This window comes from Pinus tabuliformis, chromosome 2_2 (assembly GCF_031772625.1).
Source record: "Pinus tabuliformis cultivar Carrire ecotype Pingquan chromosome 2_2, CPIR1, whole genome shotgun sequence".
Classification (NCBI taxonomy): Eukaryota; Viridiplantae; Streptophyta; class Pinopsida; order Pinales; family Pinaceae; genus Pinus; species Pinus tabuliformis.
Genome location: NC_142300.1, coordinates 1,017,795,693 through 1,017,815,486, shown reverse-complemented (window position 1 = coordinate 1,017,815,486; position 19,794 = coordinate 1,017,795,693).

The window sequence follows — 19,794 nt, the reverse complement described above, 5'->3', positions numbered from 1 at the left end:
GTTTATCCATAACAATCTATTTTGTGAGAGAATAACAACAATTTCTCCCATTCGCTCACATAACTTGGTGAGGATAGATGTAGCTTCATCGAGGAAGAATTTGTATATTGGACCTAACAAGGAGCATCATACCTTTCTCATTAGGGAGTTTTTGATCAAGTTATCTAGTTCTGATCCCACGAGGCCATTCGACTGACTATGGGTGGCCCGTTGACTGGCCATCGAATTCGTTCGATCCACACCATTTCAGAGACATGCAGTTTTTAGAGTATAGTCTATGCAATTTGACGAATAAGGTTAGACACTTACCTGTGTGGCCGTGGACATGTTTTGCAGGCTTCGGGACATGGAACGATGGCTTTTCCCACTGCTACTTCGTGCACAGGCGGTGGAACTCCTTCTTTCATTGGTTGATGCTGTCTGCAAAGCTTTGGGACCCGATCTTCTGGTTGTGAATGCTGCATGCATAGCTCTGTCTTTTCTTAGTTGTCGAGGAGGTGTTCACATCCAAGCAGAGCTGGTTGCATGTCCCCTGCAATGATCTCACCTGCTATCGACTCCATGGTATGTGCACTAGACGGATCAGCTGCTACAGGATTCCTCTAGGACATCCTGTAGCTGCTTCTCCTCCTGGGACACATGCTGAAATGAGCAAGGTTATATTCGTGGATGACAGGTCCTGATGGAGCTTTGACAAGTAGTGTGTGCGAACCTTTGAATTCTTGATTTGTCCCTTGGGGAAAAAAATTTCAATATGAGGAAAATAGGGCTCTTTCCATGACTGTGCAGGAATACATAACCAGATTGTTGCATGGCAGTGGAAAGCGATGAAACCAATGATGGATGGCAAAGAGGGGTGGTTGTAGACCTCATCAACAGACTTCAAGCTTTAAATCCCTTTCCAGAATCGATTTTTTCCTGCCCGAAGGCTCTACATGATGTTTCCTGTAGAAATGCAAAACTTCCTATAGAAAGTCCTGAAACTTCCTATAGAAAGCTCAAAACTTCCTGTAGGAGGTTGAATCTTGGCCTGAAAGTGTTCAAATCTTGGAAAAAATGAGTGGCCATGGGGGGAGTGTATATGAGGATGTCTGGTAGCTTGGGATGGACCCATGTCCTCGTTTTGCGCAACCTTCTTTATTTGCACTGTATTCCATGCAACCTGCAATAATTTCAGAGATCAGACCTCTTTTTTTCTTTTTCTCTTCATTTTTCTCTTCTTTTTTTGAGAGAGAGACAGTAGGGGCGCCTCCATGAGGTTTTCACCCCCACTATATGCCCTGGGTGCCTCGGAGAGGTTTTCACCCAGGTATCTTTTTTATTCCATTTCTTTATTTTTTTGAGAGACAGCAGGGGCGCTCCATGAGGTTTTCACCCCCACTATCTAAAATAGGCACCTCGAAGAGGTTTTCACCCAGGGAATAGATGCAGAAGCCTGCTCTACTACTAGCACCGATTTTTCCACAGTTTCAAGGAACTCTTGCCACGAAAATGGGTTTCTTGTAGATTTTCAATCAATGCCCATTGACAAGCATGTGGATGGCTTCTTCATCAATGGTCCTGATAAGCATTGAACCATTTTCATTGCATTTCTCCACTGTATATGGTCCTAACCATCTTTTCCTCAACCTCCCTTTGAAATCCTTGTATCTTGAGTCATACAGCAGTGCCCAATCTCCCGACTGGAATTGCTTTTCATGAAGGTGCTGGTCATGCCATACCTTCCTTTAGAGTTGAACTACTTCTGAGTGGAGGAAGGCCTGCATTCTGTGTTCATCTAATCCATTCAGCTGTAACAATCTTTCACGTTGAGCATGGCTGAGATCTAGGTCGAGTTGAGCTGCCACCCTCAATGTGTTGTACTCGAAATATATGAACAACAAAGCTTTCTTCCCGTAGACCAATTCATAAGGTGTGAAACCTGTTGTAGTCTTCCAAGTGGTTTTGTAGGCTCAGGTAGCCTCAACTAGGCGATCTGTCCAATCCTTTGTGCTGTTGCTCACCACCTTAGTCAAAATCCCTTCCAATGCTCTATTAGTGACTTCCACCTACCCATTTGCTTGTGGATGATGTGGGGTGGAAGTCCTGTGCTTGATATTGTGATGAGCGAGCAAGTCTTCAATCAAGTTGGATGTGAACTGGCTTCCTTGATCGGTGACTAACTCTCGTGGGTAGCAAAACTTGTAGAAGATATTTTCCCTGAAAAACATAGCCACCTTTTCTTCTGTTGCGGCTTTGATTGCCTTTATTTCTGCCCACTTGGTCAGATAGTCGGTGCACACAATGATGTAAGACCTTTGCTTTGAAGGGGGGGTGATAAGACCCACAAAATCCATGCCCCACTTCTCAAATGGCTCGAAGGTCTCTTGAGGTTGGAGAGGCATTTCATCCCTTGGAGTCGGTTTCCCCATCCTCTGACATCGGTCACAGTGGCTGATGTATCTTATGACATCTTGATGAAGAGTAGGCCAATAGTAGCCTGCCTATCGATTTTTGAAGGCAGTCCTTTTTGTTGCAAAGTGGCCTCCACAAGGTCTATCATGGCAGGTTAGGAGGATGTCAAAGAATTCCTCCTCCCTAACACACTGCCTCAAGATTTGATCTGGACCAAGTTTAAACAAGTTGCCCCCAATCCAAGTGAATGTGGCACTCTTCCTTACGATTCTGCTCTTCTCCTTTGAGGATAGATGTGGAGGGAACTGTGTTGAGACCAATTAATTTTCTATATTAGCAAACCATGGAGAGAGTACTGAGATAGAAAACAGATGTTTGTCTGGAATCTAGTCATCCACTGTTCCTTTGTCACCTGCAGGAAAATCCAATCTAGACAAGAAGTCAGCAACAACATTTTCCTTACCTTTCTTGTCGACAATAGTCAAATCAGATTGCTGCAACAAAAGTAACCATCTAATAATAGGAGCATTGACATGAGGCTTATTCATTAAATATATAATCACAACATGATCAGTGTGTACAAATGTTTGATAACCAGTGATGTAGTGTCTGAAATTGTTTAAGAAATGGACTACAACCAGGAACTCTTTCTCAGTTACATTATAATTCATTTCTGCCTTGGACAAGTTTTTGCTAACAAAATATATGGAATATGGTAGTTTCTCCTCAACTTGTCCTAAGGCTGCCCCTATGGCTTTGTTTGAGGAATAAGTGTGGATGTGGAAAGGTAGGGCCCAGTTTGGACCTCTCAAGATTAGAGCAAACACCAACTTATCTTTCAACTCATCCAGTGCCCCTTTACAATTGTCAGTCCATTTGAACTCGACATCCTTCCCTAAGAGGCCAAACAATGGCGAGGCTATCTTGTTGAAATCTTTAATGAATCTTCGATAATATCTTGCTAAGCCTCGGAAACTCCAAACATCCCTTACCTTTTGTGGAGGTGGAACCTTTTGGATGATAGCAATCTTGTTAGGATCCACCTGTAACCCTTGGCAAGAAATGGTATGACCTAGCACGGTCCCTTCAGTCATCAAAAATTCACATTTTTCGGCACTGAGGGACAGGTTCATCTCAATGCACTTGGTTAGAACTTTTCCCAGATTAGTCAATGCTTCTTGGAAGTTGGACCCATAAGGTGTAAATTCATCCATATAGATTTCTACCGAATCATGGACCAACTCAGAAAATGTGCTCAATACTGCTCTTTGGAAAGTGGCAGGAGCGTTGCATAGCCCAAAGGGAAGGACTCGGTAGGCAAAGGTACCCCATGGACAAGTGAAGGTGGTTTTATCTTGGTCCTCCGGCCTTATTTGGATCTGATTATACCCGTTGAACCCATCTAGGAAAGAGAAGAACTTCCTCCCTGCCAGTCCATCCAACACTTGATCTATGAATGGCAAAGGGAAATGGTCTTTCTTGGACGCTTTGTTAAGTTCTCGGTAATCTACACAGATTCTCCATTCTCGTTCTTCTTGGGCATAAGCACTAGAGGTGAGACCCACCCACTATTGGAGATAGGGTAGATGAATCCTGCATCCAACAATTTTTGCAATTCTTCTTTGACAATGTCTTTAAGGGTTGGGTTCATTCTCCTTTGAGGCTTCCTCACTGGTTTACAATCTCCTTTAATGTTAATGTGATGGGTACAGACCGAAGGATGGACTCCTTTCATCTCCTTATAGCTCCAAGCAAAAGCATCTAAATGATTGTTCAATAAGCTACACAGCTCCTTCTCTTTGGAAGGAGATAGGGAGGAGCTGATCTTCAAAGCTCTTTCAGGACCAAACTCCACATTATTAACTCTGGGAGAGGTCGGATCAGTTACACAGAGGTCCACTATGGTGCTGGCCTCGGCATCTTCCACCAATTCCCCTAAGGATAGTGCACTGGGAGGAGGATTTTGAATCAAAGTCTCAATCATATCATCATTGGTTTGAGGGCCTCCCCTAGTGGTTTCTACTATGCACAATGGTGCAGAGTAGACCTCATCCTCATCTCCTTCTTCTAACCAAAATGGTAAGTCATGTTCTAGCAGAGGTTGGGAAGGAGGGTATAGGACTAGCTGCTTGGACATAGGACCATTCTTGATGGTCAAGTTTCTAGCTCAGCAACTGATGTAAGCATCCACAGTGGCTAACCAAGGCATTCCCAAAATGAGGGGGTATCTAGTAAGCTTTTTCTTTGGCTGAAGGACCAAGAAGTCTTCAGAATACTCCCAAGAGTCAAGAGAGACCAAGACATCTTCCACAATCCCTTCGGGAGTCACAGTGGAGCGATCTGCCAACTGCAGGACTGTCGAGGTCTTCCTTAAGGAACTCAGAAGGTTGAGTTTAAGCATGGTGTCCCTGGTCATCACATTAATGGCAGCCCCTAGGTCAATCAAGGTATGGAGGATAATGGTGCCATTGATGTGGAAATCAACTACAGGACTCCCAAGGTCCAAATACTTTGCACAGCTTACTTGCCCCAACATTAGATCGGACAGTTGTCTTATGACATTGATAGTTGAGGCATCTCTATTTCGCCTACCTCGGTGCCTGAAACACTTCTCCTTAATCAATTTGTTGTATATTGGTACATCATTTATGGCCTGGAGAAGTGGTATTTTCACACACAACTGTTTAAGTTCTCCCAGAAGTTCAGTCTCCTCTGGGTTTGGTTGCATGGTTACTGTTGGTCACTCAGGAAAGGGTGGAATGGCGCTGGGTTCACTTTCCTGTTTCTCGTCCTAGTACTGTAGGGGAGGAGGTTGGCGATTTGGAAGGGTCTTCCTGGATCATAGGTTGATCTCCTGGATCTCCACAGCATAGGTAGGGCATGTTGTCTCCCTATTGTATACCTGCTGGGCTTGTCGGTTGTTGGGGTTCGGGTTCAGTTGAGAAGGCATTTGGGGTTGTCTTGGAGGAGCAGGAGGTAATGGTTGTGGTTGAGCTGGTGGGTGGAGGTAGAATAGTGGGAGGAGAGTTGTATTGGAGCCTCCACCTCGGTTGAGGTGCATTCCACTGAGGTTGTGGCTAGGTATGCGAGTGAAACAAAGGAACAGTGGGTTGAGCATGGTACTGAGGTGGACAAGACCATGGAGGAGGTGTGGACCAGGAAGGATGAGCAGTGGGACCCCAAGAAGGCATGTGAGCAGATTGGTTGTGGCTATAATAAGCTTGGGATGTCCCTTGCATCCCCTGCTAGTAAGGTCTAGGCCCGTGCAACCTCCTTTGGTTGAGGAAGTAGAGAGGTTCAGTGGTTGCCTTAGTCCCTTGGTACATGGCTTTAAATCCAGGCAAGGTTAGGCATTGGTTCATGGGGTGGGTTTCCTCACAAACGAAGCATACCTCTACTGAGTGCAATGGAAACTCATTCTTAGGGTGCTTACTCGTACATCTAGGAAAAAAAATGGCCAAATCCCTCTCAACTTCCTCTTTATTTTGTTGGATTTGGAAGGTATCGAGTTGCATGGCAATGGTGTGTCTCATCTCCCTTTTGAGGTTTTCCATCTGATTAGTAAACTCATGCTTGGAGAAGGTAGTACTAGCTGAAACTGGATTCCCCGTACCTCTTTTCCGGGTTGCCCTAGAGTGGTTTCTAAACACATTCCTTATGTCCTCATAAGGTAGTTGGTAGATGTCTCATCTAGCTAGCATGTGAAGGGTATCTAGAAGGTCTTCAGAAACTCCTTGGAGCAGAACCAACTTTAAAGATTCAGGGTCAAGTGTGCACCTCGCCCGTTTACAACTAAGTTGGAACCTTTCCTCATAGTCTTCTAAACACTCATCATTTCCCATGGTCATTCGAAAGATTTCTCCCTTTGCTTCTTTTGACCTACAGTAGTCCTGGTATTTGTTGTTAAAGGCTTGCTGCATCTGAGCCCAAGTTGTGATACTGTTTCTAGGTAACCCCATGAACCAGCGTAATGCTACATCCTTGAGGGTAGACGGAAAGAGTTTCAACTTTTGCTCATCTTCTGCATAGTCATAAGTTCGACAAAGGACAACAAACTCAAACAGGAAGTTATCAAGGTCTTCAGTGGTCAATCCATGGAAATGAGGTAAGGCTGAGGGACTTATGTTCTTCATCTTCATGTCCCCATTGGTCTCTCGCATGGGGAAAGTACCTTCTATTCTCTCGTCATCGTCTCTACCGTTTCTGTTTTCACCCATGGTCTCAAAAGGAATGTTTTATTGCTCCTATTCTGTTATAGGATCTTTGTATATCTCAGGAGGTTCACCTATAGGTTCTTCTGGGTCACTGACACCAAAGAAGAGAGAAGGGTGACTCAGTGAAGTGGAGGGGGTTTTGGGTACAAATTTTTTGTATTATCTCTGTTCCTACGAGGCATGAAAAGATTTTTGATTTCTTTTTTTTTTTTTTTTTTTCTGATTGTACCTGCAAAACTGAAACAGATGGAATTGCAACTAACTAAAATCTATCTTGCAGAAACGAAAATGCGGAATTGAAATGAAAGTAGGAAAGGACTAAGCTATTTTGCTGAAATCAAATTGTGATAATGAAATACTAGACTACGTTTGCATAATTGAAATTCTATTCTACGCTTGCAGAATTGAAAGGCTAATCTATGAATGTAGGAAATGTCTACTCTGCTTTTGCGGAAATGAAATTATAGAATGGAAATGAAATAAACTACTTAGTAGAAGGTTAGAGTAGGGAAATAGAAGAAAAGCAGCAATCACAAATACTCTGATGCTTCCCCAGCAACGGCACCAAAAAGAATGGTGGGCTCTAGTATTGCAGCAATAATGCTGCAACTCCTGCGACTCCCTTCTTTACTCCTATCAACCCGGTAGTACGATTAAACGTGGAAGCGACAGTGCTGTATGCACGGGTTATGCGTCAAACTTGTGATTTCAATGAATCCTGCCTGATTTTAAGAAATTAGACGAGAATAATCCACTAGAAAAGCTTCCAAGAAGTCACACTAAAAACAACTCGAAACTAAAGGAGTTTTCCTTACTGTGACTTTTTTGGATTTTCTCATGCTAGAATCCTATGGATACATTTGTGATGAAATCTTGATTTGTGTTATTTAAACTAGTTTTTTAACTATATATATGGATTTGGCACCCTCAAAAAGCCCTAGGGAACTTTTATTATGCACGGATTACCCATCAAACTTGTGATGTCACTGAATTCTTGTCGGATTTCAGAGAAATTATATTGTAATAATCGAGCGGAAAAGCTTGCAAAAAGCCACACTAAAAACAACTTGAAACTAAAGGAGTTTCCTTTAGTGCAACTTTTTGGAGTTTTCGGTGCTGAAATCCAATGGAAAATTTTGTGGTGCAATCTTGATTTGTGTTACTTAAACTAGCCTTTTGATAGTATATATGGATTCAGTACCTTGAAAGACCAGTAGGCCCTTCTATTATGAAAGGGTTACCCATCAAACTTGTGATTTCAATGAATTCGTGTCGGATTTTAGAAACGCTAGACTCGAATAATCCACTAGAAAAGCTTCCAAAAAGTCACACTAGAGACGACTCCAAACTAAAGGAGTTGTCTTTAGAGCGACTTTTTGGAGTTTCGGGTACCAGAATCTGGTGGGAAAATTTGTGGTGAAATCTTGATTTGTGTTATTTAAACTAGATTTTTTACTGTATATATGGATTTGAAAAACCCCTATGGCACTTCTACTATGTAGGGTTTACAAATAAAACTTGTGATTTCAATGAATTTGTGTTGGATTCTAGAGAAATTAGACTGGAATAATCCATCCAAAAAGCTTCCAAAAAGTTGCACTAAAGACAACACGAAACTAAAGGAGTTGTCTTTAGGGCTAATTTTTGTAGTTTTTGTCTTTATTCTCAAATTTAATATTAAATATATATTACATTAATATTTGAACAGAAATTATAATTTTCTAGAAAGAGGAAAAATGTAAAAAGAAAAATGTATTGCAAAAATTATTGATTTTAACATTATAAAAAAAATTTTTATTTGATAAAATTAATTAATATAAAAAAACCAATATTTTTAAAAATAATAAAAAAATTGGGTAAATATAATCTTTAAAATATTACTATAATAATAAAAAAAATAAAAACCCTATATTATATAACTTTACGTTAAATTTTAAAATCAAAATATTTATTACAAAATTAGTATTCTTAATTTTCAAAATTTTAATTTAAAATATATATAAACATAGTTTTAATTATATTTTAAATAATTTAGCTTCATTTTCTCTTAAATATTAATAAATAAAAGATTGGTCAAAGTAAATGACGATGACCACCATCAATATTACTCGGTAGAGAGGCATATTCTACAACTCAGTATGAGGGGATGGATAAGTATGTCACGTCTCCAATAAAATATTAATAAAAAAATTAATGTATACCAGAAAAAATGAAAATAATCATGGTGATAAAAACTAGGGATTTGATCTCTCTCGGGCAATGATAGATCGAGAGTTAGATGGATCTAAGGTGTCACTAGTATTCTATGGTCAAAGGTCACTAGTTCGTAACCCCAATAGCTAAAACCCAACAATACTAAGGGCTAGTGTGAGCAAGATGATGCTATCTATGGATGATTTTGACTACTTAGGGCTAAAGACAACTCCTTCATATATTAGTTAGACAAAGTATTTTCCATAATTTCAAAATTCTTAAAAATACTAAAAAAAAACCATTTAATCTATTTCATAATTTTGAAAATGAGTGGAAAAATTGGTGTTGAAATCTTGATTTGTGTTATCTAAACTATTTTTTTCACTCTATATATGGATTCATTAGGGTGAAAAACCCCTAGGGTACTTCTACTATGCACCTTTTACAAATAAAGTTGTGATTTCAATGAATTTGTGCTCGATTTGAGAGAAATTTCGACCGAAAAAACTTCCAAAAATTTGCACTAAATACAACTAGAAGCTAAAGGAGTTGTCTTTAGGGAGGCTTTTTGTAGTTTTCCTCTTTATTCTCAAATTTAACATTAAATATATATTACATTAATATTTGAACGGAAATTATAATTTTCTCAAAAAGGAAAAAATTAAAAAGAAAAATGTATTGCAAAAATTATTGATTTTAATATATAAATAAAATTTTTTATTTGATAAATTTAATTAATATAAAAAACCAATATTTTTAAAAATAATAATAAAGTTGAGTAAATATAATTTTTAAAATGTTTTTATAACCGTAAAACAAATAAAAAGCATATATTATTTAACTTTGCATTAAAATCTAAAATCAAAATATTTATTAGAAAATTAGTATTCCTAATTTTTAAAATTAAAATTTTATATATATATATATATAGTTTTAATTATATCTCAAAGCAGTTGTCTATAGACTTTTTGGAAGCCTTTCCTATGGGTTTTTTAGTGTCAAAATCACCCAACAATTTATTGGAATCACAAGTTTGATAGCTAGTTTGTGCACGATGTAGTTAAAAAACCATTTTAACTTCAACAAATCAAGATTTAAACTAATTCTTCCCGCGAGAATCTCCAAAAAATCGCCTTTATTTTCTTTTAAAGTTTAATAAATAAAAAATTGGTCAAAGTAAATGACGATGACAACCATCAATATTATTGGGTAGAGAGGCACATTCTACAACTCAGTATGAGGGGATCGGTAAATATGTCAGATCTCCAATAAAATATTAATAAAAATAAAATGAAAATAATCATGGTGATAAAAACTACAATATAATTTAATAGAAAGAATCAATATTATTGGGTAGAGAGGCACATTCTACCACTCAACTCACGGGACTGGTAAGTATGTCAGGTCTCCAATAAAATATTAATAAAAAAATTTAATGTGTAACAAAAAAAATCAAAATAACCATGGTGATAAAAACTACAATATAATTCAAATTCAAATTCCTAGAAATACTAGACCATTTAATCTATTTGATAATTCAGAAAATAATCATTTCACCTATTGGTTAAAAAAACGGTTTTCACTATGTGGAAATTCCAAAAGCAACATATAAGACAAGGGAACAAGGGCTGGTTAACCTTAGTTACAACGAAGAGTAGTAAAAAGTCTATATGTTGGAGTCCGATAATAAGAAGACGTGGTGTTCTTCTCTCCTTCTCCCTGAGAAAACTTGTAATGAGTAGTGGTTATTGACTACTGATCGCATCGCAGGGCTCGCGACTTTTTCCTTCCATCTGCTGAGGTTCTGCGCTTGGTTTCCTCAAAATTCTGTAAGCTTCTTGATCTAGTTCTTCTGTAAGCTTCTTGATCTAGTTCTTCAGTATGTATCGATAGGACTTTACGCCTGATATGGAAGAAATCATAAGTGATTTATAGTTTTTTCTTTTGGCATTCAGAGCCGCGTTCAGAGTAACTATATGAAGCGGCGAAGACAAGCGTGAGTTATTTTATCTCCCCCATTATGTTAGTCTGATGTGATAGCAGATCTAAAATAAACCATGTGCCCATGAGCAAGAAGTGGGATTTCTGTGCTTATAAGGCCATGTATTTCTTAACCATCCATTGCATTTTTTTTATGTTCAGTAATATACCCTAAATAATTTTATGTAGTTCTGCATGTTGTCTCTTAATATTGAATTTTTGCCAGTCATATTTGCAGACATTTTTGTTGCTATTGGAACTTCAGAATCACTGTGATGGCGTGATGGTCCTTTTTCTTTTAGTTTTCATAGATCATTTATTGTTATATTTGCTTACATTTGTGTTGCTAATGGAACTTCAGAATCACGGACATGACGTGATGGTTTTTTTGGCTGTCATAAATCATTTATGGTTATATTTGTTGACATTTTTATTGCTACTGGAACTTCAGAATTACTGAGATGGCCTGGTGGTTTTTTTTAATAGTTTTTTAGAGATCTATTATTTTTATAACCTTTTTCTTTCTTAAACTTTTTTAAAGATATCTTGGAATAACCATTCCATATGGTATACTCTTGTTCATATGGACTTCTTAATGAATAACCATTACATATGATATACTGTTGTTCCTAGTATGTTTATTTGTGTGATGAAATAGTGGTTTCTGTTTACGTTAGTTAGTATGCTGTTTCTTAATATTGAATTTTATAGTTTTATAGATCTTTTATTGTTATTTAAAAATCTATTTTTTTTTATAACTTTTTCTTTCTTTCCTAATAACCATTCCATATGGTATATTATTGTTCATAAAAAGGATCTTTTTATTTCTTTCCTAACAACCATGTTCATGGTTTCAAAAAGAGACAGATTACCATTATTTTGTCAATATAGGTGCCTTTTGTCTATCTGTTCAGATATATGAAATATGATGCAGTTTGTATTTCTAGCCAGTTCATTCTTAATTAGTCCTTCTTTTACATCTTTATACAAAAGGGATGATGGGTAACCTGCTTATGTTCTCACATTTTTGTTGCTTGTGAATAATCTAATACAGCTCGGGAGTGCGTGATCCTGTCGCATATCTCAACGAAGTAAAAGAGATTTTCAAGGATAATAAAGAGAAATATGATGAATTCATTGAGGTCATGAAAGCTTTCAAAGCCCGAAGGTCTGTACTTCTTTTTTATAAAGATGGGCATTATCAATCAATACCTGTTATTTTCTTTGGTCTCCATTAACTACAAATCTTAATATTGATGACAATTCTTGTGGCAATTCTGCAGACTTGATAGGGTTGATGTTATAGTTTGAGTAAAAGAATTATTTAAAGGCCATAATTCCCTTATTTTGGGTTTTAATGTCTTTCTCCCTAAAGGTTATGAAATTACATTTCCTTCCGGGCAAAAACACCTTGACTCTTTTCACCAAGCAACTAGTTATGTTAATAAGATCAAGGTAATGCAGATGAGCAATTATGTTAATAAAATCAAGATATTGCAGATGATGATGTATTAGTTCTTTGATATTTGAAAGCTATTTTATATTTACAACCCAATTGATTGTAACTAGATTTTTTTTTGAAATGTTGAGCTGGTATAGGAGTCTTTGTTATAACATTCTTGTTTTGGTAGGAGTCTTTGTTATAACATTCTTGTTTTGGTTTATTGATTTCAGACAAGGTTTCAAAGTGATGAACAAGTATATCCAAACTTTTTGGATATATTAAACATGTATAGATCTGGGAACAAATCAAAAGATGAAGTATACCAAGAGGTACTTTCTAGTGTTTTGCAAATATGAGAACATAAATGTTAATTTCTTCTAATTCTTTTAAGCTATGCTATTCTATAGGGAATTTAATTCTATTTGTTTGTATGCAGGTGGAAACGCTATTTTATGATCATCAAGATTTATTAGAAGAATTTAATCTTTTTCTACCAAACTAGATAGGTGCAAACACTATTTTATGATCTTCAAGATTTACTAGAAGAATTTATACTTTTTCTACTAGATGAGAGATTTATTACAAGAATTTGCACTTTGACTACCAAATGAGATAGGTGGAAATACTATTTTATGATCACCAAGATTTACTAGAAGAATTTATACATTTTCTGCTCCAACTCCCATTTCCAATGTGCATTTCTAGTAATTTCTATTTGGTATTTACACAAAGAAATTGTGGTGAAGGCCTCTTATCTAATCACTATGTTATATGTTAAAAGAATCTCAGTGACTATGCTTTATCAATGTAGTTGTAAAAAGTACAAACTTAGACAACCCATTGAGAGTTTCTTCCATTTTATATTAACATATAGTTATGAATGATGTCATAATATTGATTGCAAATTCCTAAAGCTATGCACATTTTGGCAATAAACATTTTAATATTTAGTCAAAGTGGGTCAATATATTAGAGACTCAATTCTATTCCATGTGAAAAGATTAGCAATCTTTTTAATGCTTTTAAAAATAACCATGGTCAATTTCACAATTAGAGTTATGTTTGAGAAGGCAAAAATCAATAATAATTTGTAGCAAAAGCTGAATTCAACAAAATAAGGCAGTGAAAAGAAAATTGTTTGCCCTTCCTTATATTGCTGCTTCCACTATAGCATTTTAGTTTGTTTGTTTTGTTATTGCTTTGAAGCATATCCATGTTGAAATCTCTACAATGAATATTGTTAAATGGAAGGGTATATTACATAATGTTAGCATTTTAGTTTGTTTGTTTTGTTATTGCTTTGAAGCATATCCATGTTGAAATCTCTACAATGAATATTTTTAAATTTGAGGGTATATTACATAATGTTTTTGTAACAGTATGCAATGTGTTGGTCAATGGTGCAGAAGGTGCAACATAGAAATTAAGAACTACAATATGCATGTCATGAAGAATCATATTTTCTATTGTAGCCTCTACATTTTTCTCTTAAAACTGCAAATGTTCCAAAATCTATATATCTTCAAGTTTTTCTAATAAGATGGGTTCTTTCAAATATATTTGTTGTAAACATAGGATGTGAGATTGCATTAAATCATTGTTCCTTAGTAGATCATTTATATGTATTTGTAAGTTGTGGGTTTTTAGAGAGTGTTGAGGTATATGCATTTGTTTCAATGGATGGGTAATTATAGTGGAGTTCCCATTTTGTATTTTTTGTAGACTTTCTATTTCAAGAGAAATTTTGGACTCTTGTCTAGAATTGGTAATGGATAAACAATAGAAAGTAACTTGTTATTATTATGGGTAGTTAAACGTTACAATTTCAAGGTGTTTTTACCCAACATGTTCTATTTAACTGTTCCACCTTTCTTTTGGTTGAAAGACATATGGGTTATAATTTTTATATATCAATTTGACACATTTTCCTCTGGCCCATAGACCCTTAAATTAGACCCTTAAATTTGTTCTTATTTATCAGTCCCATGTTACTTTTTTGAAATTATAGTGACAATTTATAGTTAGTGTATTATAATGTTGTCACTTCATTAGACCCTTAAATTTGTTCTTATTTATGAGTCCCATGTTACTCTTTTGAAACTATAGTGACAATTTATGGTTAGTGTATTATAATGTTGTCAATTGATTAAGTTCTTATGAAGATTTCTTATTACAAACTCGAAACAATTCCTTTATTCTCTGTCAAGAATTAACTCCCATTATAGTTGCAATTCCAAATAGTCTCTTTCCGCAAGTTCTAGTTTTATTTGGCTTACAACCTTTAGTTTTAAAAATAAAGTGGATTATTTAACATACTCATTGTTAGAATGCATAGTTCATGCTTCAATTTTTGTTATAATGTTCTTGTTGAGTATTTTTGTCCAATATTTGGAGTTAGTTATTAAATTCTAATCCTATTATTCTATGTGATTTCTTATTTCATCTAGTGCCGATAATCTAGGTAACCTGGATCTGTTTTTCTTTGGAACCTTCTTCCCACCTTTCTAGAGCACCTATATATATATATATATATATATAGTAGTTCTTAATAGATTATGGGTAAAGATCTGATTATGGAGCCAAAAAAGCTTTTTCTTAAAAGCAAATGATTATCAAAAGCATGATTGGAATTGGCTTATAAGGAAAATGGAGAAGGGTATTCACCACTAGTGTAACCATTGGTTATCAAGATGGGTTTGACTAGTTCTAGTTAAAACAGTATTAGAAGCACAACCTTTCTTCTCCTAAATACTATCTTTGATCCCTAGGGGCATTCTTTACAAGATTCAATGGCTCTTTTTCTAATTCATATGGTATGGTAGCTGGGAGAAACAAGGATGGCCTTTGGCTAAGTGGAATAAATTTTCTCTCCCAAAATCCCAAGGGGGCTAGGTTGTCAAAAAAAATTATTATTTATGCCTTGGTAGCCAAGAGTGTATGGAGGATAATAAATTCCAATGGATTATGGATAGAGGTTATTTGATCAAAATCTATGGATCCAGACTCTACTGGATTGGTTGAGGTGTCCAAATCCCACAAAAAGGCTCGATGTTTTAGAAAGCTCTTATTGATGCCCTTCCACCAATTCATTAACTACTTTGTTGGAAAGTTGGAAAAGGTGTCCAAGTGAAACACTGACTTGACCCATCGGTGGGGTGCACTGAGGTATATCATTTTCCTGATCATATGATAACAAACATTCCGGCCAATGGATATTACACCTTATCTCAAATTGCAGATCCTCTAGCTTCAACAACATATCTATATGAAGATAAATATACATACCCATATCCTTAGAATTTCTAAGACATTACTTGTCCAATTTCATATCCATTAGATCTTGAGATTATGGAAATGGTCATACGTTAATGACTTATTTAATCCAGTTGAATCCCCAAAAAAAAAAAAAAACAAAAAGATATCTAATCTAGTGATTCAATTCTGACCTCATCCATACCTTCATTTAGAGCTCAAGAAAATGATGTTCTAGAGATCTTCTCTAACTAATATTTATCCACATGTTCATGAAAATTGACTTAGATGCTTTGGTTCGAGGTGACTCACTCTTTTCAATGGGCCTGAAGGTTCAGATTCTTCTCCACTGAAAATGAATCTCTTCATCTGTTTAAAAATTAGAGTGAGATCGGGATGATGACTAGCCCCTCAACTATCTTACATAGGTTTAGTCCCAGTGATTATACCTTCACACCTTTCTTGCATAGATGAGGATTACTCCTTTAGGGAACATTATATTATCTAAGCGACCATGGATGTTTCGGAGCTCAAGGTTTAGATGATACTAAATATAGTATAATAGGTTGTGATGAGCCAACAACTAATACTGTTGCATCTATGATGAGCCGACACCAAATAAAGGTAAGGGGAGCTATTATCAGCGTCAGGAACTAGTGGTACACAGAGCTATTTCTCAACCAGCAACTCTAGTCGTATGAGTCGAGATCTAAGGTTAGTGATGCAGACGCAGTTTCTTATCCATCACTAGTAGGATAGGTAGAGGTATAGGTAGAACCAGCTGACTAAGTAGTAGACCCAACACCCGTTTACCCAATGGCTAAGGTAAAGGCAGTTGGAAACCCAACAATAGAAGTTCTAATTAATCAGTCAGTGGAGATTACAGAATATCCACTTATACCTGATCGAGATCGAGAACCAGAAGCATATCAACTGGAAGCACCCTATGCAGCGTCTGTCTATCCAATACCATCATCTAACCCAACAACAACAACAGATCCTATTCTGGGGCCATCATCCATCTCTTGACCAGCATCGTTGTAGATAAAATATCCACTTATACCTCGGTGGAAGAACTCCATTCTCGTCGTTGGACCATCCTAGAACGCTCATACACCTAACTTGTTATTAGTACCTATTCAGTGGTGGCTGCTAGTACCTATTAATCTAGGCGTAGGCAAGGGAAGGAACAAAGCTATAAGCGAAGGGATTATAAACAAGTGATTCATTTAATCCAGTAGTTGATTCAGCAACCATTGAAACAGTTGAAGATACATACCCATGCCCAGAAAGCTAATCCAGCTATATAGGACCAATAGTTTATCCGCCACCACCTCTAGTACCAGCAGAAAGACCATTCACAAGAAAAGTAGATGTTTTTTCAGTCGAATATGTAGTTGACTCTACAGCAACAGGCTCAACCTAAGTAGATCTTGATGATTAAGCAAACGAACTAGTACCTTGTGATCGAGATGATGACCTTCGTGATCGAGTTGTGGATGATCCATAGAGAGACACATATAGGGAACTAAGCACTACACATGGGGAACGGGAACTAACCACCACATTACATAAAACCACCTAATGTAGTGATAGAGATAGTGATAAAGATGAATATGATGATTTTAGGTGTAGAGGTGAATGAGCTGAAGGAGCTTTTCATGATTGATATAGAGTAAAAGAACCACCAGTAGCCATGGTAGTAGATATAGCACCAAAAAAATAGATCATGTCGGTTCAGCACCAGTAATAGTAATAGAGCTAACAACATAGGTCTCTTTACCAAGACAAAACACAAAGCCTACAGACGCAGTGACAGTACCTCGATCCTTTCCATTTTGACATAGAGAACCAGTGTCCACCTTTCATGTTAGAGAGCGAGATCCAGTTAGTTCCACATCAGAACCATATCCAGTTGCACCAGTAGAGTAAGAAACAACAGTTCTACCAAGATTCGATCCACCAGTTGTTGGGTATTTTTTAAATGGGGAAAATACCAAAACCAAATAAAATTAACCACCACAGAGACAATGCTCTGTTTCCTCTGTCCAGGATCTTTACACAGGGAAGCTTTTAAAACAAATTGACTCAGAAAACAACACAGTCACAAAGCATTTCTATTAATTAAAACAAACAGAAACTCTGTTACATATTTCTTCCTCTGTGCAAAGAGGGAATCCAAAAACTCTTCTACTCTCACAGATTTTTCCACTGCTGTGGATATTACAAAATCAGTTCTATATACTTCAATGGCCAAATCAGGACATTACATACATGCATCTATATCGCACTACTGTGCGTTTAATACATACCAAAAAAACACACGCAACTACCGTCCGCAGTCACAACACACATAAAAACTACTGCACGTAAACTATTTTTTATGACAACGTATATAAAACATATATATAAAAAACTTATATTAAAACATGCCCATAACTTATATTAAATATATGGGACGTATGCCCATCATAATATTAAAGGCCACCACCAAAAAAAACTACGACAACATTAAATCCATTGAATTCCTCCTACGACGGTCAACTGATGAACTTTCACTCCACGTAAAAATTGATTTGACGCGGGCAGTGCACCTTCGGGAAGTCAACGGCTGTGATTGAGCGCCTAGATGATCCGACGTGGTTCGCACACCCTCCTCGGCCAAACCAATCGACCTTTACCGTCCGGGGAAAGTGGTTTTGGGCGTCGTACAAGAGACGCGTGGCGGCATGTGAATGTGTTCGGAGCCTCAGCAACGGATACCGCCTTTGGTGAATGGCGGTGCGGGGAGACCGAGTGGTTTTCCAAAAGACCACCGCACGCTGTAAAATTACAAATTTAACACTCCCCTTTAATTTTAACAGCCGCGCGTTCAATCATTCCCAAGCATTTTCTCAAAAATTCAAAACTCTTCTGAACCAGTGGTTTTGTCAAAATGTCTGCAACCTGTTCCTGGGTCCTGCAATGTTCGAGGACGATTTCGCCATTGTTCACCAATTCTCTGATGTAGTGAAACCTTGTATCAATGTGTTTCGTTCTCTTATGAAACACTGAATTCTTTGACAAAGCAATAGCAGAGCTATTGTCACAAAAGACCACTGTTGCTTTTGCCTGCTCTTGGCCTAAGCTCCTCAACATCCTTCTCATCCAAACTGCCTGACATGCTGCTGCTGTCGCTGCCACATATTCTGCCTCTACTGTAGACAATGCTACAATGGACTGCTTCTTAGAAGCCCATGAAATGGCTCCTGAACCCATATTAAAAACATAACCGGAAGTGCTTTTCCGATCATCTACACTTCCAGCCCAATCGCTATCTGTGTACCCTACCAAATCTGAATGTTCTGAGGCATGATATAGAATTCCAAACATTTTGGTACCTTTGACATACCTCAAAATTCTCTTTGTTGCCTGCCAATGTGCCTCCTTCGGCCTCTCCATGAACCTGGAAATCAAACTAACAGCATACATTAAATCAGGCCTAGTTGCTGTTAAATACATAAGGCTGCCCACAATGCTTTTATACAAGCTAGGATCAAAATCCTTGCTGTTGTCCTCTCTGTTGAGTTTTAATCCCATCACTGTGGGAGTGATTGCTGCCTTGCACTCTTGCATGTTAAATCTGCCCAAAACTTGATTTACATATCTAGCTTGAGATATAAAAATTCCTTTTTCATTTTGATATACTTCTATGCCTAAGAAGTATCTCAACAAACCCATGTCAGTCATTTCAAATTCATCCTTCATGACTGATTTAAAATTCTCAATAAGATAAATATAATTTCCAGTGAAAATAACATCATCTACATACAAGACAACAATTAGAATTTTACCATCCTTTTCCTTGATGTAGACTGTGGGTTCTCCTTCACATTTGTCAAATTCATTATCCAATAGATATGAATCTATCCTGCTGTACCATGCTCTTGGCGCTTGCTTCAGCCCATAAAGGGCTTTCTTCAACTTGCACACTTTATGCTCTTCTCCTTTCTTCTCATATCCGAGAGGCTGCTCCACATAAACCTCTTCCTTTAAAACTCCATTTAGGAATGTTGATTTCACATCCATTTGGTAGACTTTCCATTTGTTTTGAGCTACTATGGACAGCACTGCTCTCACGGTTTCCATTCTTGCAACCGGGGCGAAAGTCTCCTCATAGTCTCTTCCATACTGCTGCTTGTAGCCTTTGACAACCAGCCTTGCTTTATGCCTTTCAATCTTGCCTTCAGCATTGCTTTTGGTCTTGTAAACCCATTTCACACCAATGACTTCTTTGCCTTTTGGTAGCTCAACCAAATCCCATGTTTTGTTTCTCTC